Source organism: Macrobrachium rosenbergii, chromosome 16 (assembly GCF_040412425.1).
Source record: "Macrobrachium rosenbergii isolate ZJJX-2024 chromosome 16, ASM4041242v1, whole genome shotgun sequence".
Taxonomy (NCBI): Eukaryota; Metazoa; Arthropoda; class Malacostraca; order Decapoda; family Palaemonidae; genus Macrobrachium; species Macrobrachium rosenbergii.
Genome location: NC_089756.1, coordinates 2,276,963 through 2,300,675, shown reverse-complemented (window position 1 = coordinate 2,300,675; position 23,713 = coordinate 2,276,963).

Here is a 23,713-nt window from a genome sequence, read left to right as displayed (position 1 = left end):
TGAGAACAATTGACCTCGGGTCACCTGTATGTCCTTGTATGTCTTTGTACTGACGTCCACACGCCGCTTTATAAGCGGTCTGCTCCCTTAATGAACTAGCAGTCAATGTCTACCTGCTCTCTCTTTTGCACCCTCTCACAGTGGTGACCCCGGAGTGGTTCCTGGAGCCATTAACGGACCCAAACGGCGACTTAGTCTTGGCCCGATGAACTACCCCACGCCCCTAACGGACTAACTATGGTGCTTTAACAAAGTGTTTGGGCGTACCGACCCTCATCGGCAGATCACCGGCGTCATTAGCAGACCCGCACGGCATGCTCCCAAGCGTGTATTGACGCGAGTGTCACTCACAATTTGTGTGAGAGTGCCGAAGCGAGCATGGACGCAGACATTCCATCCCACATACAAATAACCGCGAACTTCATGGAGTCTGATATCTCCCTCGTGCAAAACCCACTCGCGCCCTCCCCCACGCCAAGGCTCACACACTCCTCCACGCCGGTACCTGCTCCTCTGGCGCTGTCCTTCCCGATGGACGAACCAAGGTCCATCCTCGCCATAAAGCTGCCGCCGTTTTCACACAACAACCCGTCATCATGGCTCTACAGGGTCGAGGGGCAGTTCAGGTTGGCAGGACTGACAGATGAAGTGCTGCAGGCAGACGTCGTAATGAACGCCCTCCCAGAGGAGGTTCACAGGAAGATCGCCCCATGGGTGTCTGCCGCAAGTCCTGCCACCTACTAAAAGCTGAAGGCTTCTCTCGTCGAGGCCTGCTCCCTGCCGATCTCCGAGAAAGCTGCCCTCTCCCTCGACCTTGCCAACAACCCCCGGCACAACCAGAACCTCCTGGAGACGTGTAATGTCATCCAGGACCTTCTCATCCTACCCGGGACGGACGGCAGCAGCAGGCACACGGAGATAAGCCTGTCGAGGGAGATCTTCCTCCGTCAGCTCCTCCCGGAGGTTCGGACCCAGATCCTAGAGCCTTACACCATGCCTCTCAAGGACCTGATTAAAATGGCACGCATCCACGCCCTCACACCCCATCAACTCCCTCCAGTTGGAGGAAACCGCAGAAGAGGAGATAAACAACGTCATCGGGAGGTGGCCAACCCATCACCAGAAGAAGCAATTGCCGGGGCCTTGCTACTAACACCAGCGGTACGGCAAGGGCACCCGGAACTGTGAGCCTCCCTGCCCTTTCAGCCATCCAAAAACGGGGGCGGCGGCGGCCAACAGCACAGGCCGCCATGGCAGCAGAAGCACCCAGGAGTCCAGCACCAGTAAGTTTTTACGTCCGTGACACCATCTCCGGCAGGATGATGCTGATCGACACTGGGGCCGCACATTCAGTGTTCCCGCCATCCAGAGAGGACCGCAAACACCCGTCGGACCCGGCTGCCTCCCTGACGGCCGCCAACGGGTCCCCCATCCTCTCCTATGGCACCAAGCTCCTGTCGTTCTCCATCCTTGGCCGGAGGTACAGGTGGAGTTTCATCGTTGCAGACGTGAGGACCCCACTCCTGGGTGCGGACTTCCTGGCCCACTTTGGTCTGGCAGTCAACGTTGGCTGCAAGCGCCTGCTGGACACCGAATCCTGCCAGTCCCTTCCCCTGGCGACGGACCCCAGCGCGCCCACAGTCTGTTCCGTCGCCCGGCACCAGTACACCTCACTTCTGAAGGAGTTCCTTGAGGTATTCAAGCCCGAATTGCATCAGGTGCCCGGGGCCCCTGCCAAACACAGAGTTTACCACCACATCAAGACAAAGGGGCCCCCGATGCACGCAAAGTTCCGGAGGCTTCCCCCTCGGCACCTTCAGGAGGCCAAGGACGCTTTCGCCAAGATGGAGCATATGGGCATATGCAGGAAGGCCTCCAGCCCGTGGGCCTCCCCCCCCACACATGGTGCAGAAACCGGACGGGTCCTGGAGACCTTGCGGCGACTACAGGCGACTCAACCTCGCCACAGAACCAGAGCGCTACCCTCTCCCAAACATGCAAGACCTCATGGCCTCTGTCCACGGGACCAAAAGATTTTCTAAATTGGATATTTTAAAATCCTACTTCCAGGTACCAGTAGCTCCAGAGGACATCCCCAAAACCGCCATCATCATGCCCTTCGGGTCCTACGTCCTCGTCTTCTCCACCTTCGGCCTGAGGAATGCGGGGGCGACCTTCCAGAGGCTGATGGACAGCATCCAGGGCGACCTGAACTTCTGCGTCTGTTACATAGCTGACATTTAAATTTTTTCCAGATCCCACAAAGAACACCTGCGGCCCATCTGGAAGGTCCTGGAACGCCTGCAGGAGAACGGCCTTGTCGTCAGGTTTGAAAAATGCACCTTCTGTGTAGAAAGAGTTGACTTCCTGGGCCACGAGATATCCCCGGGAGGCGTCCGTCCACTCGCATCGAAGGTCGCAGCCGTCACCAGTTTCCCCACCCCTACCTCCGTCAGGGCTGTACAGAAATTCTTCAGGATGGTCAACAACTAGAGGAGGTTCATCCCTTGGGTTGCACACACCATGGCCCCCCTGACGGAAATCTTGAAGGGCCATCCAAAGACCTTAGTGCGGGGCCCCGACCAGCAGCGGGCCTTCTCCCTGAAGAAGGCCGCCCTCACCAAGGCTACCACCTTGGTCCTCCAGGACCCCAAAGCCCCCCTCCAGCTGACGATGGATGCCAGCAACATTGCCTGTGGGGCCGTCCTGGAGCAGGTCGTCGCTGGAGCCCCCCAAGTCCATTGCCTTCTTCAGCAGGAAGTTCAGCCCCGCCGAGTCCCGCTACAGCACCTTCGACAGAGAACTCTGTGCAGTGTACCGGGTGGTACACCACTTCAAGTTCCTCCTGGAGGGCACGCCCTTCACAATTTGGAAGGACCACCAGCCACTGGTCCACACCTTCACAAAGCAGGGGGATGCATGGTCCTCCAGGAAGCAGCGGCATCTCGCGGCCATCACGGAGTTCACCTGCACCATCAAGTACCGCCCCAGCAGGAAGAACCCTGTAGCAGACGCCCTCTCGAGGATTGAGCTCAACACAGTGCAGCTTGGGATTGACTACGAGGACCTCGCCCAGGAACAGGCCACCGACCCAGAGGTTCCAGCCTACTGCACTGCCATCACGTCGCTCAAGTGGAAGGATGTGCCCCTCGCCCCTGGGGGGCCATCACTGCTGAGCGACGTAAGCACCGGCCACCCCCACCTCCTGGTACCTGCTTCCCGCCGCTGTCTGGTTTTTGACATCATCCATGGGCTGTCCCTACCCTCCGGCAGGATGACCCAAGCTGCTGGCAGAAATTTCGTCTGGCACGGCATACAGAAGGATGTGACGACCTGGGCGAGGCAGCGCATCCGGTGCCAGACCAGCAAAGTAGGGCACCACACCGTGTTGGGGGTGGGCAACTTCCCCCAGCCAGGGAGGTGCTTCGGACACGCCATGTCGATGTGGTAGGCCCCCTTCCCCCATCAGGCGGAGCCAGATATCTCCTGACAGTCGTTGACCATTCCACCAGGTGGCCTGAAGCGACGCCCATGGAAGAAGCCATCGCAAGTGCGTGCACCGAGGCCCTCCTCTCCAGCTGGATCAGCCAGTTTGGTGTCCCGGACCATATAACAATGGACAGGGGCCCAGTCTTCCTGTCTGAGCTGTGGATCACCCTGACACGCCTGCTGGAGACCACTCACCACAGCATCACCGCCTACAACCCCGCGGCCAATGGATTGGTGGAAGGTTTCACAGGTCCCTGAAGGCGTCCCTCATGGCCCACTGCAACGCCGAGAATTGGAAGTACCAGCTGCCCTGGGTCCTCCTCAGGCTGAGGACTGCCCCCAGAGCCAACAGCGACCCGTCCGCAGCAGAAAAAGTCTACAGGGAGTGTCTCGTAGTCCCGGGCGAACTCATCATGGTGGATCGCCACAACCTGACAGTCCAGAGGCTCCGTGACATGGTTGGAAAGTTCGCCCCCTGCCAGTGGACATATACCAACAGGACAATGCCTTTCACGGCCCCTGGTCTGCCCTCCACCACCCACGTCTTCATCAGGAATGATGCCGTCCGCCCGCCCTTAACCAGGCCCTACAGGGAGCCCTTCCTCGTGCTGGAGAGAAAGAAAAAAGCATTCTGGCTGGCCATCCATGGGAAGGACGACTGGGTGTCAATAGACCGTCTCAAGCCCTCACTGTTGGAGGAGGACGTCGGTGACACCCTTCAGCGCCCTTCGCAGGAGACGTCGCCCCTACAGCCCACGCCGCCCACAAGAAAGTCGCATGGCCGCCCCAGTAATGCCCCGGACCCAGTCAGCGCTGCAGCCAACCACTCCCACATGCACCGCACCCCCCAGCTGACATCACGGAGCCGCGGCACTTTCCAACGCCCCAGCAGATACTTGCTTTAATCAGACGAACCTACGTCTTGTGGGGGTGAGAATTGTAAAGTTCCTGCTCAACAGGTTTTCTCTAGTGAACCTCCCATTTTCTATGGTGCCTTTTCCCCTGATCTTGGGTCGGGGTATCTAGCCATGTTTTATTTATGTTAGTGTTCATTTATTACTTACTCATTTGTGCCCTTTTGTATTGTACATGTGTCAGAGCATTATTGTGTCTAACCTGTTAATTTTTATTTGTCACTTTATCTGTATTTACCTGTCCTGTTTCACATTGAGAACAATTGACCTCGGGTCACCTGTATGTCCTTGTATGTCTTTGTACTGACGTCCATTTTTTAACATTAGGTTTTATTTCTTTCAATTTATTACTTTCAGGTTCTTCATCCCATACATATTGCCATTTATTTATGATACCCATTTTAATGTGAGTTACATAAGCAGTAACCAGGATATTCACATTTGATCTTGTCATGTGAGTTGCTGCTTTAGCTGCTTTGTCTGCATCTTCATTTCCTTTGATTCCTACATGAGCAGGGATCCAACATATTTCTACATTTTTTCCATTATTATATTATCTATGGAGATATAATTTAATTTGTTGTACTGTATTATTTTTTGATTTGTAACTCTGAATAGCTTCTATAGCGCTTCTTGAATCACTGAAAATCACAAAATTATTGAATGATGATTCTTTGATTATTCTTATAGCTGATGCAATTCCATACAATTCTGCTGTAAATACAGAAGCATTATTAGGAAGAGAGAACTGATAAGTTTTGTCTTGGGACACTGCAGCATATCCTACTCCGTGTTCTGATTTAGATCCTTCTGTATATATTGCGTGATGTGGACCTTTACGGTTTATATGCTCTATTGTATGCTGTCTATGGTGTTCTGGTGTATGAGTTACTTTTTGATAAATACTTGTGTGTGCAAATTCTCATTTTATTCATTGTCCAGGGAGGAGGTGATTTTACTAATAAAGGCACTTGTATATTTATATTCAGTGACTCAAACAATCTTCTAGCTCTAACTGGGAAAGGTGGTGGATGGTTGTTTATAAATACATCTCTTAATTCAAATAATTTTTTGGTTGGAGAATCACTAGTTTGAATTCTTAAAACACTTTTCATTGTTACTAGCTCTCTATGGAGAGACAAAGGCAGTTCACCACATTCAACTTGTAATGATGATTTTGGTGATGATCTAAAGGCTCCTGAGCATATTCTAAGGTCTTCATTGTGAACAGGGTCTAACATTTTCAGCACTGCGTCAGATGCCGAGCCATATACTTCGCTTCCATAATCAATGGTGGACAGAACTGTTGCCTTGTACAGTACAGTAAGGGTAAGTCTATCAGCTCCCCAAGTAGTGTTCGATAGTTTTCTAATTAGATTTCATGCTCTTTTACTTTTAGATTTTACATATGTAATGTGGGCTCTCCAGTTCAAGTGGGTATCAAATACTAATCCCAAAAATTTTGCTGTTTGGCCAATTGGTATACTATGGTTTCTGATTTTTAAATCTATTTCTTCACCTTTTTTCCATGTTTTATTTTTATAACACTTGATCGCTTGAGTTTTATCTATGGAAAATTTAAAGCCTACATATGAGGCCCATTCATCTATTTTCACTATGCTTTTATTAATGATTCGTTCTGCATGTTTTATTCGGGATGCTGAATAATACATGGCAAAATCATCCATGTAGCCTACAGGTTACTTTAATGCCAATAGGTAGATTTTTACTGATATCATTAATTGCTAAAGTAAACAGTGTGCCACTAAGGATGCTTCCCTGTGGAACATCATTTTCAAGTGGAAATGTTTTAGACAGATCATCATCAATCCTCACCTGAAAATTGCGGTTTGTCAAAAAGTTCCGTATAAACCTAGGTAAATGTCCACGGATGTTGTTGTTTTGTAAAGTTTTTAATATATCATACCTCTATGTAGTATTGTATGCTTTTTCAATGTCAAAAAAGACGGCTACAGTAATTTGTTTTTGTTCAAAACCTCTATGTATATGGTCTTCTAAGTTACAGAGAGAACCCAATGTAGATCTGTTACACTGTGACCCAAACTGAGTGGGAGTTAAAATTTTATTTTCTCGAATGTGCTATGTTAGTCGAGCATTTACCATTTTCTCTAACAATTTGCATAAGCAGCTTGTTAAAGAAATTGGTCTGTAATTATTTACATTACTGGGATCCTTCCCAGGTTTGGGGATAGGAATTATTATAGCTTTACGCCATTCATCTGGAAATAAATTTTGAAGCCATAAATGATTATAAAACTCTAATAAGTATGACTTTGCTAAAGGTGCTAAGTGGCAGATCATCTCAAAACAAATATTGTCACCTCCGGGAGCAGATTTATTGCTGTTCGAGAGAGCATATTCCATCTCTGACATACTAAATTTTCTATTATAATATATATCTTCTATTGTTTCAAAATTTATTGTTATTAATTCTATTTTATTATTTTTTTTTTTTGCAGAAGTGTTCATCTAAATTCTTATCACTACTTACATTTGCTAAATTTTCTCTCATTATATTACTTATTTCTTTTGGATCAAGTGTTCTTTTCCCATCTTTCAATATGGCATGTCTAGGTGGTTTGACATGGTACCATTTATTTTCCTGAATTTTTCCCATATTTTTTGTATGGGAGTATTATTAGAGAGATCTGATACATATTTCCTCCATGAAATGATTCTTCCTTGAATTACTTCTCTTTTAAATTTTGCAGATATTTTGTTGTATACAGGTTTTAATGTATCAATTTCTAGTAATAATACAGTCATTTTTTGTAAAGTTCTTTCTAATATCGGTAATTTTTTATTAATTTTATTGAACTTTCTATTCAAATTATCTAATCGTCTCCCTATTGAGTGTTTTATATTTATTAATTCTGTTAACTCATCAGACCACCAGGGAACTTTGTGTTTTGCTGGATGGGGTTTTGATTTTGGTATTGCTTTATCAGCAGTATTTTTTATGAAATCAACAAGAAACTTATTAGTTTCATTAAGGTCTTTTAAATATTCAAATTGTGGGATATTTCTAGTGTGCATTTCGTATTGCTCCCAATCTGCTTTATAAATGTTATAGTGAGGGACATGTTTTACAGGATTATTTTGCAATAAGGAAATTAATATTAGGAAATGATCACTGGTGTGCAAGTCATCAACTGTATTCCAATCCAATCTGTCAACTATGCTTGTTGTACATAAAGTTAAGTCTGATGAGGAAAATGTTCCATGTGTTTTTGAAAAATATGTGCTAATTTCGTCATAATTTATACAGCATATGTCGTTGGAATCCATGAACTCTTCTATTTTACTACCTGTTCTACTTGAGTTTGTACAATGACAGTCCCGTATTGGGTTGTGAGCGTTAAAATCACCTACTATTAATGTAGGTTCCTTGGTATTGTTAATTAAAATTAATGTAGGTTCCTTGGTATTGTTAAGTAAATCTTTAAGTTTATCAATGTCGTAACTTTTATTAGGTTGGTTATATAGGTTATAAATTATGTAATTATCGTTTTTTATTCATATTTTAATACTTGATATTTGCAAGTCAGTAAAATTTACAGGTACTCTGTCATAAAATACTTTGTTATGTACATACATAGCAGTACCTAAATTTCCTTCTTCTTCTCTAGATGTAGATACTAAGGTATATTTACCTATTGTTGATATTGTTTTGTTGACATGTTGTAAACATAATATCATTGGCTCATATTCCTTTAGTAATCGTTGTATTTCTCCCAAATGTAATCTGGTCTGTAGACCATTTACGTTCCATTGTACAATATAATTATTGAAAATATAACGTTAGTGTGTTCAAGTGTTATTTTCTTTTTGTGGATCATCAATTTGCATTTTTTCTAAAATCTTATTTACAATATTTATTTGTTTTTCTTTATGAGACATTATGTGTCCAACGCACATACAGCCCTTTTCGTGAGTGTCTAAACTAGTAGTTTCTTTATTTCTGTACCTTATAAAATTTCGTATAGTGTTTGTTAAACTGTCCTTTGTTATTCTTTCGTTTTTGTTGCACAGTTCAATGAAACATTCATTACATCCACGTGTTTTCATGTGTCGTTTTTTTATTTACTCTTGCTGCACCTATTGTTGGTGATGGCGTAATCTCTTCTCCCATCACATAATCATTTTGGTCAATATTTGTTCCTCTACTATTTCTTTGATGTTCTGGTTATCTGTTTCAATTGGTTTTATTATTACTTTAGGAGACAAAGGTATATTCTTATTTTTTGGTTTATGTTCTTTCTTGGGGTCTCCTGCCTTTATTTTAATGGATGTGTCTCTAATAATAGTTGGTTTTTTGTTGGTCTTGAGTGGAGTTCTCTCTAAAGGCCTCTTTTTTCTTTAGTTTCTAATTCATCATAAATATCTTCCAATATTTCTGTGGTGCTTGTATTGTCTTCTAGTGATTCCATTTCTCTTAATATCTCAAATGAATTTGAGCAAGGAGTTTTATACATTTCTTGGTCTTTTGCTATATTAGTTTTTTCTTGCAAAGTGGTTATTTTTCTTTGAGACTGATCTATCAGGGTTTTGTTACTCTTAATTATTTCCATTTTTGTTTCACTGTTTGTTCTTATTACTGTAGAAAAAGTTCGTTTCTTAGCGGGATCATGCATTCCTCTAACCTTTAATTCTAATTTGGCCTCTTTTATAGGCATTCCTGTCCTTTCCTGATGTAATTTTAATTCTGTATTGTATATATAATACGTACGCTCCTTAGATCTTGCATGGTGATTTCGTCCACAGTTAACGCATTTTGGTTCACCACAACTCCACTGTGTGGCATGTTTGTCAGATCCACAGTGCGCACATACAGATGTATTACGGCAATTTTTCCTTGTATGTTCATATATACTACAGTTTTGGCACTGTAGTGGTTTTGGAACATACGGTCTCAGTTCTCTGCTTTGACCCAAGATTTTAATTTTTAAGGGTAATTCATGGCCTTCAAATTTTATCTTTGCTATTCTTAGTGTTGCATATTTCGCAATCTTGTACGTTGTTGTACCTTTTTTTTAAGGGAATCTAGCAATATTTTCTTTTCTATTGGTTCATCATTATCAGGGAGTACTATGGTACCCTGTACACTGTTCATATTGTCATGTTTTTTTAATATGTACTTTTACATTGTCAATATTTTTTATATTTAAGTAATTTTCCGATTGATTTCTTGTTGTGGTTTGTATTAACCACATCTGTTCTTTTGCTTGTCTGAATGACATTTCAGTAGTTGAATGTCAATTCAATAGGAAGTTTTCCAGTTTCAATGCCAATATTTTTTTCTCCGTTTCTAAGGTCAGGAATCTTGACCAACTTCCACTCCCAAAGAGGGAGTCGAAGTGGGTTAAGGTTGGGTCAAGATATTTGGTTTTTTTGGGTTTGTTTTTCATTGGAGCATAGGGCTCCAGTGTAATTATGTTCATATTTTTTCCTGATTTCTCCAGAGAGAGGTCAGAGGAGGTTCCTGCGGTTGTCAATTGCGCCGAGTTGCTACCATCAAAGGGTCCAGGGGTACTTAAATCGTTAACACAACTTAGCATTAAGATTCAAGTAATAAAAAAAAAATAAAAAAATAAATAAATAAATAAACCTGAAAACCTTAAAAAAGATATCATCAGCCTTTCATGGGGTTTATTCTTCCGCCAATGGCACAAGTGAGAACCGACTCCCAAATGTCCGCGTCCCTACCCTACCCCATAGGGAATGGCACAACATGATTAGAGTGGCCCAAGTGTAAGCCAAACCTGCTTGTTAGGACTGAGAGTATTTCAAGAATACAATCATCCCCACCCTAATCATGTTATGGACAAACCGGATAGAATGCCGAGAGTCCTATCCCTAGAACCAGACACCCCCTGGAATCCGTGGTCCAGCCCTAAAGAATAGTTCCGCCCGATATCTCTCAGGTCTGAACATTATCGGGCAGTTGATGGTCCTAACACAGTTCCCACTATTTAGCTTCGGATATAAACCCATTCCCGGCTATGATATCTTTTCCTATTTATCAGGTCTAATAAATTTTAGTAACAGTGGAAAATTCCACATAATTTTATCCAAACAAATATATAATGCCATATGGGACTCTTGGACTTAAACCCAGGAACAGATTCCTAGGGTTCAAGAGCCCTCTCACCACGTCAAGGTGGTCCCAAGTTAGGGTGGCATGGTGACTAAGTTCAGGCGATGGTAGTCTCCACTGGGCCTCCAGGAACCATCCGACTTCTTAACCATATGTGGGGAGACACCCACGGGCTCGATGCTTTGGTACAGACGCCCATCTGTTCCATTTCGGCGAAGGCCCGTTTGGCGTCTTGTAGTTTTTGGGGGGGCAGGCGTCAGAACTTGGCATGAGTTGGGGGTCTGTTGTGGTGATGTGGTGGTAGATGCCGTGCTTGGCACTGGCCCCTGGCAACTGGCGGAGTTCTGGTTTAAAAACCTCCAGAAACTCCTGGAGGAGGGTGGTGTAATTGTTCAAAGCTGTGAAGCAGACGGCGGGCATCCCTGGTCCGGTGGAGAGTGGTCAGGAGTGGCAGGTTCCGGTGTCGAGGAGGCATTGCCTGCCGACATTGAGCAGGAGTCCGTGGTGTCCCAGAAAATTGGCGCCCAGGAAAGGGAACTTGACCTCTGCAATGACGAAAGGCCAGTGACACCTGCTGCCCAAGATGGAGATTGTGCTGGTCGTTGTTCCATAGCAGCGGATGGGGGTTCCGTTCACGGCTACCAGGAAGGTCGTGGAGTCAGCTGTCCGGGCATAGTCCTCCTCCAATGGCAGGAACAACGACTGCATTGCGCCCATGTCAAACAGCAGGCGCCGCTTTGATATAACGTCTCTGATGAAGAAACCTGCTGGTCGCGAGTCATTGTATTTTGTGGCCGCTGCTGTTACTTGTGGCCGCCCTTCTCGTTTTTTGTGAAGGAACAGGGGGTTCTGCAGTTTCTGGCACTGTGGCCAAATCTTCTGTGGAAATAGCACAATGTCTGGTTCGTCCACGCCCTCTGCTCCAGGTTCGTCCATGCCCTCTGCTTCCTTGGCGGTGCTCTCCCCCCTGAGTGGTCTGGTAAAACTAAGGTATACTTAACTTTGTAGATCACATTTGTGTTCTCTTGGTCATTGTCCTCTGATGTCAGGCTACAGGCTGCGAGGGCAGCGGCTGCAAGGGTGGCAGCGTGCTTGGAGGCCTTAGTGGCTTCGTGGATTTTCTGGGCAATGTCGACCAGCTCATCCATGGGAAGGGCGTCTGCGTCAGTAATTTGGCCCCTCACCTCTTGCGGAAGGCGCCGCAGGAATATTGCTCTTGTCAGGCTGATTTCCTTAATGTGCCCATTTGCATCAACACCCGGCAGTGTTACTAGACCCTGCAGTTTGTCCCAATTGACCCTGGGTGATGTTTCCCCCCAGGGGCTGGGTCAATAGGTCTTTAAGAGGTGCAAAAGAGTCGAGCAGGTAAAAAGTGAACTGCTGATTTATTCATGATCCAGGCGGTTTATATAGTGGCAGACTGGCGTCGCGCAGCTGAAAACAATGGAAGCAAGGGTGACCTGAGGTCGATAACAATTAACAATAAAATACAGTGAACAAATACAATTTACAATGTAAAAATAGACAGAATTAAAGTTGAATACAATCTTGATGCCTGTGAAAGAAGAAATACACTGTACATAAATTGAGGACAGATAAATAATTACATACATAGTTTAAATGATTGGATTTACATGACCTGGCCCGTCAGGTGTGACAAATTGTAGATACAAAGAAAATGGGCCGTCACCAAAGAAAACTTGCTCAGCAGGGACTTTACAAATAGCATGATCAGCAGAGACTGTACAAATGACTTTACAAATACTCCCCCCCTCCAAAAAAAAGACGTAGGTAACGCCTGATTAGTCGGCGTATCTGCTGGGGCGTTGCAGGGTGCCCTGGCTGTGTGAGGACAACGGAGGGACGTCCTGTGTGTGAGGGTGGCTGATTGCGGGTGTGGGCGGCCTTTTCCGGGGGCGGCCGTGTGTCCACTTCTTATGAGGGCCTGGTTGCGGCAGTGGCTGTGCTGGCGGAGGGTGCAGTGTGCTGACGGCTGTGTCCTCCTCCAGGAGGGCAGGCTTGACTAGGTCGATTGACACCCGATCGTTCCTCCCATGAAGTGCGAGCAGGAACACCTCGCTGTTCCGTTCCAGCACGCAGAAGGGCCCCCTGTAGGGCCTGGTCAGTGGCAGGTGGACGGCGTCATCCCTGACGAAGACATGGGTGGTGGAGGCCAGCCCGGGCGGCGTGACGGTGGCCAGCCTGTCAGTATATGTCTGCTTGCAGGGGGTGAACTTGCTGACGATTTCGCGAAGCCTCTGGACCGATGGGTTGTGGCAATCCTCTGTCACTAGCTCGCCCGGGACCACAAGGGGCTCACCGTAGGTTTTCTCGGCTGCAGACGGGGCGCCGTCGGCCCTGGGTGCGGTCCTCAACCCGAGGAGGACCCACGGCAGCTGGTACTTCCAGTCCTCAGCGGTACAGCAGGCCATAAGGGACACCTTCATGGACCTGTGAAAATGCTCGACTAAGCCGTTGGCGGCTGGGTTGTAGGCCGTGGTGGTGTGATGAGCTGTCCCCAGCAGCTGGGCCAGGGCAGACCACAATTCGGACAGGATGTGGTCAGGGACGCCTAAGCGGCTGATCCAGCTGGAGAGCAGGGCCTCAGTGCATGTGCTGGCGGTGGCTTCTTGCATTGGCATAGCTTTGGGCCACCTTGTTGAGTGGTCTACCACTGTCAGGAGATATCTGGACCCGCCTGACGGGGGAAGGGGCCCGACGACGTCGATGTGAACATGGCCAAAAAGCCGCACTGGCTGCGGGAACTCGCCTACCCCGGATTCGGTGTGCCACCCCACCTTGCTGGTTTGGCAATGCAGGCACTGCCTCACCCAGGTCCTCGCGTCCTTCTGCACTCCGTGCCAGACGAACTTCTCTGACAGCAGCTTGGCCGTCGTCCTGCCGGAGGGGTGTGACAGGCCATGGATGATGTCGAATACCTGGCGGCTGCGGGAGGCTGGCACTAGGGGGCGGGGCTGGCCAGTGCTGACGTCGCTGAGGAGATTTTGGCTTCCGGGGGTGAGGGGCATGTCCCTCCACTTTAGGGACATGATGGCGGTGCAGTAGGCTGGGGTCTCTGGGTCGGCGGCCTGCTCCCCGGTGAGGTCTTCGTCGTTGATCCCCAGCTGCACCACGTTCAGCTCGACTCTGGAGAGGGCATCCGCCACAGGGTTCTTCCTGCCGGGGAGGTACTTGACAGAGCAGGTGAACTCAGTGATGGCCGAGAGATGCCGCTGCTGCCTGGAAGACCACTCGTCCCCTTGCTTGGTGAAGGGACGTGATGGCGGTGCGGTAGGCTGGGGTCTCTGGGTTGGCGGCCTGCTCCCTGGAGAGGTCTTCGTAGTTGATCTCCAGCTGCACCGCGTTCAGCTCAACTCTAGAGAGGGCGTCCGCCACAGGGTTCTTCCTGCCAGGGAGGTACTTGACGGAGCAGGTGAATTCAGCGATGGCCGAGAGATGCCGCTGCTGCCCGGAAGACCACACGTCCCCTTGCTTGGTGAAGGCGTGGACCAGCGGCTGGTGGTACGTATAGATTGTGAAGGGCGTGCCCTCCAGGAGGAACTTCAAGTACCGGACTGCACAGTACACTGCACAGAGTTCCCTGCGGGGTTGAACTTCTTGCTGAAGAAGGCGATGGGCTGGGGAGACCCGTTGATGACCTGCTCCAGGACAGCACCACAGGCGATGTTCCTGGCATCCATTGTTAGCTGGAGGAGGGTGCTGGGATCCTGGTGGGCCAAGGCGGTTGCCTCGGCAAGGGCGGCCTTCGTCAGGAAGAAGGCCTGCTGCTGGCTGGGTCCCCACAACAAGGATTTTGGTCAACCTTTCAGGGTCTCTGTCAGAGGGGCCGTGGTGTGTGCGATCCCGGGGATGAACTGCCTGTAGTAGTTCACCATCCCAGGAAACTCTTGGACGGCCTTGACGGAGGTGTGGACGGGGAACCTGGTGATGGCTGCAACTTTGGATGTGAGTGGACAGCCACCATCTGGGGATACCTCGTGGCCCAGGAAGTCGGCTTTCTGTATGCCAAAGGTGCATTTGTCGAAACATACGATGAGGCCGTTCTCCTGCAGGTGCTGCAGGACTGCCCGGATGTGTTTCTGGTGCTCCTTACGGGACCTGGAAAATATAAGGATATCATCTACGTAGCAGATGCAGAACTTTAGGTCCCCCAGGATGCTGTCCATGAGCCACTGGAAAGTCGCCCCAGCATTCCTCATGCCAAATGTAGAGAAGGCGAACATGTAGGACCCGAAAGGTGTGATGATGGCGGTCTTTGGTATGTCCTCTGGTGCGACCGGTACCTGAAAATAGGATTTCAAGAGATCCAACTTAGTAAATATTTTGGCCCTGTGGAAGGAGGCCATGAGGTCCTGCATGTTCGGCAGGGGATAATGGTCAGGTTCCGTTGCGAGGTTGAGCCGCCTGTAGTCGCCGCAGGGTCTCCAGGAGCCGTCCGGTTTCTGCACCATGTGGAGCAGGGGGAGGCCCACGGGCTGGAGGCCTTCTCGCAGATTCCCATCTGTTCCATTTTGGCGAACGCGTCCTTGGCCTCCTGAAGGCATCGAGGGGGAAGCCTCCGGAACTTCGCATGTGTAGGGGGGCCCTTTGTTTTTATGTGGTAATATATGCCAAGTTTGGCTGGGGCCCCGGACTTTTGGCGGAGCTCGGGCCTGAACACATCTGGGAACTCCGTCAGCAGCTGCGAGTACTGGTGGGGAGCGGCAGAGAAGATGGTGGGCGCCTTGGGTCCCGTTGCCAACGGGAGGGACTGGCAGGAGTCTGTATCAAGGAGGCGCTTCCGACCGACGTCAACTGCCAGCCCGAAGTGTGCCAGGAAATCCGCACCCAGGAGTGGGGTCCTAACGTCCGTGACGACGAAGTCCCAGGAGTACCTCTGGCCAAGGATGGAGATCAACAGGGGCCTGGTTCCGTAGGAGAGGATGGGGGACCCGTTGGTGGCCGTCAGGGAGGCAGCCGGGTCCGGTTCTCGCTTGCGGTCCTCTCTGGATGCCGGGAATATTTGATTTAACAACCCCCGTGTCGACCAGCATCTTCCTACCAGAGACGGTGTCGTGGACGTAGAAGCCTACTGATTCTGGGCCCCTGGGTTCTTCTGCTGCCATGGCGGCCTGTCCTGCTGGCCGCTACCTCCCCCGTTTTTTGAACGGGCAAATGAACAGGGTGGCAGGCAGTTCCGGGCATCCTTGCCAAACCGCCTGTGGTAGTGGCAAAGACACGGGGAATTCCATCTGCTGGGAGGCGCTGGGCACCTCCTGGTGACAGCGTTGACCTCTTGCTCTGTGCCCTCCTCCTGCTGGATGGTGCTGGCTGGGAGTGTGGGCGCTGGTAGCAGCTTTGTTGCCTTCATGGAGTCCGTCAAGTGCTGTGCTGTGCGAATCAGGGCTTTGAGGGGCATCGAGTAGGTCTCAGGGATTTGTGTGCGGACCTCCGGGAGGAGCTGACGGAGGAGGAGCTCCCGCGACAGGCTTATTTCGCTCTTCTTTTTACTGCCGCGGGTTGATGGCGAGGTCGAGGGCGCGGGCGGCCCACTTGGCAACCGGCAGGGAGCATATCTCAAGGAGGATTTTCTTCAGGAGGTGGTAGGTAAGGGGGTATGCGTCAGACACCCATGGGACGAGCTTCCTGTAGATCTCCTCCACCAAGGCATTGAGTACTATATCTGCCTGCAGCACCTCATCGTTAAGATCCACAATCCTGAACTGGTTCTCGACCCTGTAGAGCAACGGCAGCAGCTTTATGGACAGGGCGGCCCTTGATTGTCCCGCCGGGCTGGGGAGAGTGCAGGGTGCGGGCAGGGGTGTGGAGGAGCATGAAAGCCTCGGCGCGGGGACGGGTGATATGAGAGGGAGGTAGACCTCCGAATCCGCGAGGTCAGCGGTTAACTGAACGAGGGAAGGGATGTCCGCATCCATACTCGCTCTTTGCCCTCTTCAATGGAGTAGGGTACTAACGTCAAAACGCACTTGGGAGCCTTCCGTGTGAGTCAGCTAATGATGCTGGTGATTTTGCCGACGAGAGTCAGCACACCCAAATGCTGGTTCAGCACCGTGATTAGTTCGTTAAGCCCATGAGTAAGCTCCTGAAGCCAAGACTGAGTCGCCGTATGGGTCTGCTAATGGCTTCGGCAGTCACTCCGGGGTCACCACTTTAAGAGGTGCAAAAGAAACGAGCAGGTAAAAAGTGAACTGCTGATTTATTCATGATCCAGGCAGTTTATATTGTGGCAGACTGGCGTCGCACCACGGAAAACAATGGAAGCAAGGGTGACCTGAGGTCGATAACAATTAACAATAAAATACAGCGAACGAGTACAATTTACAATGTAAAAATAGACAGAATTAAAGTTGAATACAATCTTGATGCCTGCGAAAGAAGAAATACACGGTACATTAATTGAGGACAGATAAATAATTACATACATAGTTTAAATGATTGGATTTACATGACCTGGCCTGTCAGGTGTGACGAATTGTAAATACAAAGAAAATGGGCCGTCACCAAAGAAAACTTGCTCAGCAGGGACTTTACAAATAGCATGATCAGCAGAGACTGTACAAATGACTTTACAGGTCTAGGGCGCTCTGTGCTCTCCTGGGGACGCCCATGGAATATGTTTGTATCAGCTTGTCTCGCAAGGCTGTGTACGTGACCTTGTCTGGCTGTGAGTCAAGCCATAGGGTGATCTTGTTGAAGACCTCTTCAGGTAGTGTCGTCATGGTAACTTCTTCCTTGGTCTTCTCATCTGTGATGCACGCTATGCGGAATTGAGCATCTGTGCGCAGAAACCAAGATGCTGTGTTCTGGTGTGGAAATGGGGGGAGCTTTACCGCATCTGGCTTGTGGGGGAAAGGGACACGCAGACGATTTCCGTGTTTTCGGATTGCAATTTTCATTCGGACTCTGCCATCTTTACTTTCACACATGAAAATGAGTATGCGCCGTATTTAGTCTGCTAATGCTAGAATTCGAGTGATCGACGTGAGTCGCGAATGGCGAGGGCCAAACCGTTTGAAATGCCAAAACATACCCTTGCGGGGATGCCGTTATTAGTCCGTTAATGGCATGGGGTTCCTCCGAGGAAGGAGCTTTCAGAGGCCTAGACTGTGTCGCCGTTTTGAATCTGTTAAAGGTTCTCTGAAGGTAAATGCAGCCATATTTAGTCCGTTAATGGCGGGGCCAAAACCGCATGGTTACCTGTCACTCCTCGGGTCACCAGTTGTGAGGTTCAAGAAGATAGGTCTGGGTATGACTGACTTATTTCTCGGAAACCAGGTATACATTGAGGAATGCAGACGGAAAGGAAGTGACCGACCTGCGGATTCCCATGTCACGCATTTGGATAAGAATTTGTTTGTTAGATGACATATAAATGAGAATAATTTGTGTTACAATAAACGTACAAAGCAGTTACATACATCGGCAGAAAGGCCGGACAATAATGCATATGGAGAGATGCATAAAAAATATGGTATAATAACGGGTAATATACATGGCATGATTAATGCAGAAATGAAGAGGCATTTGAAGCCTTTACACTATCAACAGAGTGCAAAAGAAGACTACCAGCAAGTCTAGGTTTAGTGATCAAGAGGAGCGGAAAACTGATAGGTCTGCAACCAAATCAAGTCAGTGGATAAATGCCATTATCGTGGTAGCAATCACATCTGGGACATTAGGAAGTGTCCAGCTTATGGCAAGACCTGCGGTGCAAGAAGAGGAACCATTTTTGGCTGAGTGCATACAAGCGAAGGAAATTTCAGGTAAACGTTTAGTGGCTGGTAAGTTGCATGCCATTAATGATGATGTTACTGATGAGGCAGCTAATGAAAGTGATTCGTCAGAGGAGTACATAATGAATGTAAATCTTAAAGGCACATCCAATCCCATACCTAAGTGTATATTTGCACTAGTGCAGATTGGTGACAACACCGTAAAGTTGCAAGTTGACTGTGGCGCAAGTGTCAAGGTCATACCATTTCGATATGTTTCTGATTGTTGCTTTGACCCTTATGATACCCAACAGCAAATGTGGAACTCTAGTACAATAAATCCAGTTGGCAAAGGTAGAATAAGCATTAGGAACTGCAAAAATAGAAAAAAACATCTATTGAATTTGTAGTCGTAGAGCAAGATTTTATGCCTCTGTTACGCAGGAGAGCTTCAGAGCAGATGGGGTTGATTTCTGTTAATTATGAGAACATTTATTCTATTACAGATATATTTTCTGATTATGCTGATGTTTTTGCTGATGGTCTTGGTAAACTACCAGGCAATATTCATTTAACTATTGATGAAAATGTCAAACCAGTAGCAATTTCCAGTTGTTGTTTACCTATTAAATGGAAGACAAAAGTCAAACAAAGGTTGTTAAATTTAGAAAGACAAAAGGTCATCCAAAGGGTAGAGGAGTCCACTCCATGGGTAAGCAGGAAGGTGGTTGCATCAAAGAAAAAATGGGATGTTAGGCTATGTATTGATCCCCAACAATTGAATAAAGCTCTTGAAAGAGAATTGCACCCTCTTCCCATTATGGATGACATTCTGCCTGAACTGAGTAACGCCAAAGTATTTTCAAGCTTTGACTTACGTAATGGATATTGGCATTGTACATTAGATCATGAATCCAGCATGCTGACAATGTTTAAAACACCTTTTGGGAGATTTCGTTGGTTATGGTTACCATTTGTTCTTGCAATAAGTAGCGAGATTTAAAAAAAAAAGTCTTCAATTTGCTCTTGATGATTTACCTTGTGTTATATGTATAGCAGATGATGTTCTTGTTTATGGGAACGGAGAATCTGAGAAGGATGCTGTGATGGACCATGAACGCAAGTTGAAATTGCTATTTGATCACTGTCGGAAGCATGGGAAAAATTGAATAAAGACAAGGGAGAACTACACAAATCTGAGATAACTATTCTTGGTCATAAAGTCACTGCTCGTGGTTTAAAAGCAGTTCCTTTCAAGATTGAGTCCGTTGTAAAGATGCCTGCCCAACCAACGTTGCTGAAGTGCTCAGGTTGAATGGGATGCTTAGCTATTTGGCAAAATTTCTGCAGAGCCTTTCAGATGTAATGGAACCAATAGGACATTCAACAAAGAAAGATGTTATATGGGAATGGAAGGAATAACAAAAGCTAACATTTCAAAAAGTAAAAATCCTTGTCACTAAGGCTCCTATCCTCTCTTATTTTAACCCATCTAAATCTCTTGAAATTCAATGTGATGCAAGTCAATCTGGACTTGGCGCAGTGCTACTACAGGATGGAAGCCCTCTTAATTAGAAAAAGAAATGCTAGCTGTTGTCTTTGTATTAAAGAAATTTCATCAATATACATAATATGGTTGCAGGACTAAATTGTTCTTAGACCATAAACCTCTTATGTCCTTTGAACAGAGCACCTAAGAGGTTATAGGGGATGCTTTTAAGCGCACAGCAATATGGCAATGAGCTAGAGTACACACTTGGCATAGAAATGCTTGTAGCAGACTTGGTAAAGAAATGCATGTAGCAGACTTGTTATCTAGATTTTACTTGCCAATTAAAGGTGTTAGTGATTTTGAAGCAATTAACATGGTTTTGTAAAGTCATTTGTTGTCTCTGCTGGTCATGCTTTCTGTAAAGTCCCTGCTGAGCAAGTTTTCTTTGGTGACGGCCCGTTTTCTTTGTATCTACAATTCGACGTAAATTAAATCATTTAAACTGTGTATGCAATTATTTATCTGTCCTCAATTTATGTACCGTGTATTTCTTCTTTTGCAGGCATCAAGATTGTATTCAACTTTAATTCTGTCTGTTTTCATATTGTAAATTGTACTCGTTCGCTGTATTTTATTGTTAATTGTTATCGACCTCAGGTCACCCTTGCTTCCATTGTTTTCCGCGGCGTGATGCTAGTCTGCCGCTATATAAACTGCCTGGATCATGAATAAATCAGCAGTTCACTTTTTACCTGCTCGTTTCTTTTGCACCTCTTAAAGTTTCATACTTACCCATTAGAAAGGAACATTGAAACAAAATTCGCGAAGCTACTAGGAAGGAAGAAACTTTGAAACAGTTGGCTGATGTAATTACATATGGGTGGCCAGAGACAAAGGATCAAGCACCAACAAGTTTGATTCCATATTTCTCTGCTAGGGATGAGTTTACTGTGCAAGATGGCTTAATCTTTAAAGGTGAACACACAGTTGTACCTTTCAGTTTGTGTAAGGAAATAAAAGAGGCTGTACACCTGTCTCATATACAGTAGGTGTAGAAGGATGCTTATGCAGAGCAAGAGAGTGCATATTTTGGCCATCAATGAATGCTGAATTAAAAGATTTTATATCTAGATGTGAAATTTGCAATAAACATCAAATTGCTCAATAAAAAGAGAGCCTCATGTCACACGAATTAAGTGACAGGCCATAGGAAAAAGTGGGTGTAGGCCTCTTTGAGCTTAGGGGACAGTTTAAACATCCGGTGTGATTTGTAAATTGAAGCCGCACTTTGCAAGGTACGGGTCCCCCTTCAGTACTCCTAAGTGACTGTGGTTCTCAGTTCACTAATACAGACTTTTAAAAGTTTACGAAAGAATGGGATATCGAACACCAAACAACAAGCCCTAAGCATTCACAATCCAATGGATTAGCTGAATCTGCAGTCAAAGTGGCCAACAGACTGTTTAAGAAGGCAACAGATAGTGATAAAGATACATTTTTAGCCAGGCTTGATTGCAGAAACACACCAATTCAAGGTACTTATTTCAGTCCAGCACAACGCAGCTTAGGCAGGCGCACATGCACACCACTTCCAACTTCTTCAAATTTATTAAAACACTGTATGATAATCAGTACAGAACATTGAAGCAAAGTAAGAGGTATTGCAATCTTATAAGTTCATTGTACTATAATAGAAGCAATAAGGATCTAGATCCATTAAATGAAGGTGATGTGATAAGGATTAAACCTATTGTAATGGGTAATAGGAGTTGGGACAAGGGTACTGTAGTAGAACGTCCGGATGAAAGTTCATATAATGTTTCATCTGATAAAGGTATAATAAGACGTAACAGATACATTTGAGGAAAACCAATGGCCTGATCATGTCAACAGCAAAGAGCATGCCACTGTAAATAGAGATGATAATGAGAGTGTGTGAAAATAACCCAAGTAATGTTAATGATACTAATGCAAATTCTGTATTGATTGAAAACAATAACATTGATGTACCTTATACACCTCAGTCTAACAGGAAATATTCAGAGTGTGATACAGTTGACTAGAAGTATGAGAAGTACCAGATATAAATTGGCTGCAAAGTTTAACGATTTTGTAGTAACCAAGAAGTAAATTGGTATTTATTTAGTTTGTCAACAAGTCATTAAGTTCATATACAGCACTGCAGTTATGTCTTGTGGAATAGCTATACCGTATTCTCTATGCGTACAAATAGGTTCTTTTTTTTATCTTTAAAGCTCTTATGTATACAAATATATACATATTCTTTTCTTCATTTAAAACACTGAGGATGTTGCACTATTAAATGTATTGTGCTCCATGTATGTTGTATATCATATCTTTGTATCATTTGTAAATGTTCAATTTGTAAAGTCACCACATCGACGTCAGCGGAGTGCTTCGAAGGCGTCATTAATTAAGTCTCCGCTGAGCAAGTTTTCTTTGGTGACTTCCCACTTTCTTCGCACTCAATTCGTCACGCCTAACGTGCCAGGTCACGCATTTTCTACCATTTCAACTTTATATGTATTCGTCCAACTGTGACAAATTATGTATTGTATGTTTCTTTATTCGCAGGCATCAAGACTGTATCCATATTGGAGTTCTGTATGTTTTTGTATTGTAAATTGTACTTGTTCGCCGTATATTATTGTTAATTGTTTTTTACCTCAGGTCACGCTCAATGTCATTGTCTTCCGCGGTTCGGCGCCAGTCGGCCGCTATATAAGCTGCCTGAATCTGTAATAAACCAGCAGTAACTTTTACCTGCTCGTTTCTTTTGTACCTCTGACAGTGGTGACCCCCCGGAGTATCCCAGAGCCATTAGCGGACCAACACGGCGACTCAGTCTTGGCTCCAGGAACTCTCCAACGCTCTTAGCAGCCTAAACACGGCGCTGTAACCAGCGTTTGAGCGTGCTGACTCTCGTCATCAAACCCACCAGCGTCACTAACGGACCCACATGGGGCACGAAAGTGCGTTCTGACACGAGTACCCCACTCCAGTAAGAGGGCAGAGAGCGAGCATGGATGCGGGCATCCCCTCCTTGTGCAGTTAACTGCGGACCTCGCGGACTCGGAGGTCTACCTTCCTCCCATCTCACCCGCACCCGTCCCCGCACCTCCACACCCATGCCAGCGCCCCGAACACTCCACGGCCCAGTAACACAGTCGCGGGCCGCCCTGACCATAAAGTTGTCACCTTTTATACAGGGGAACCCAACGATGTGGCTGAGTAGGGTCGAGAGCCACTTCAGGGTGGCGCACCTGACGGACGAAATCCTGCAGGCCGACACGGTCCTTAACGCCCTCCCGGAGGAGGTATACAGAAAATTCATCTCGTGGGTGCCCGACACACAACCCCTCACATACAACGTCGCGAAGAAGATCCTCCTCAAAACGTGCTCCCTATCTATCACCAAGTGGGCCGCCCGTGCTGTCGACCTCGCCGTCAACCCACGACATGACCTCAACGCAAGAGACGCATGGAGCATGGTCAAGGACCTTCTTTCACTACCAGATTTCGACGGCACGAAAAAGCAGCAGGAAATAAGCCTGTCACGGGAGATCTACCTTCGCCAGCTCCTCCCGGAGGTCGGCACCCAGATTCCTCACCCCTACACCATGCCTCTCGATGACCTCATAGAAACGGCGCAGCACTTCACGGACTGCGTGAAGGCCACACAGTGGCTAAAAGCGCCCACACAGTCGGTCAGCTCCGTCCAGCCGGAAGATAAAACGGAGCAGGGTGTCAACGCCGTCGCCAGGAGCCGTCCACCGAACCACAACAAATGGAGTTCCCCGGGCCTCTGTCGCTGCCACAAGTGGTTCGGCAAAGACGCCCGAAACTGCCTGCCGCCCTGCTTGTTCGCCCGTTCAAAAAAACGGGGGTGGCGGCGGCCATCGGGACAAACCGCCATGGCAACCGAAAAACCCAGGGGCCCAGAACC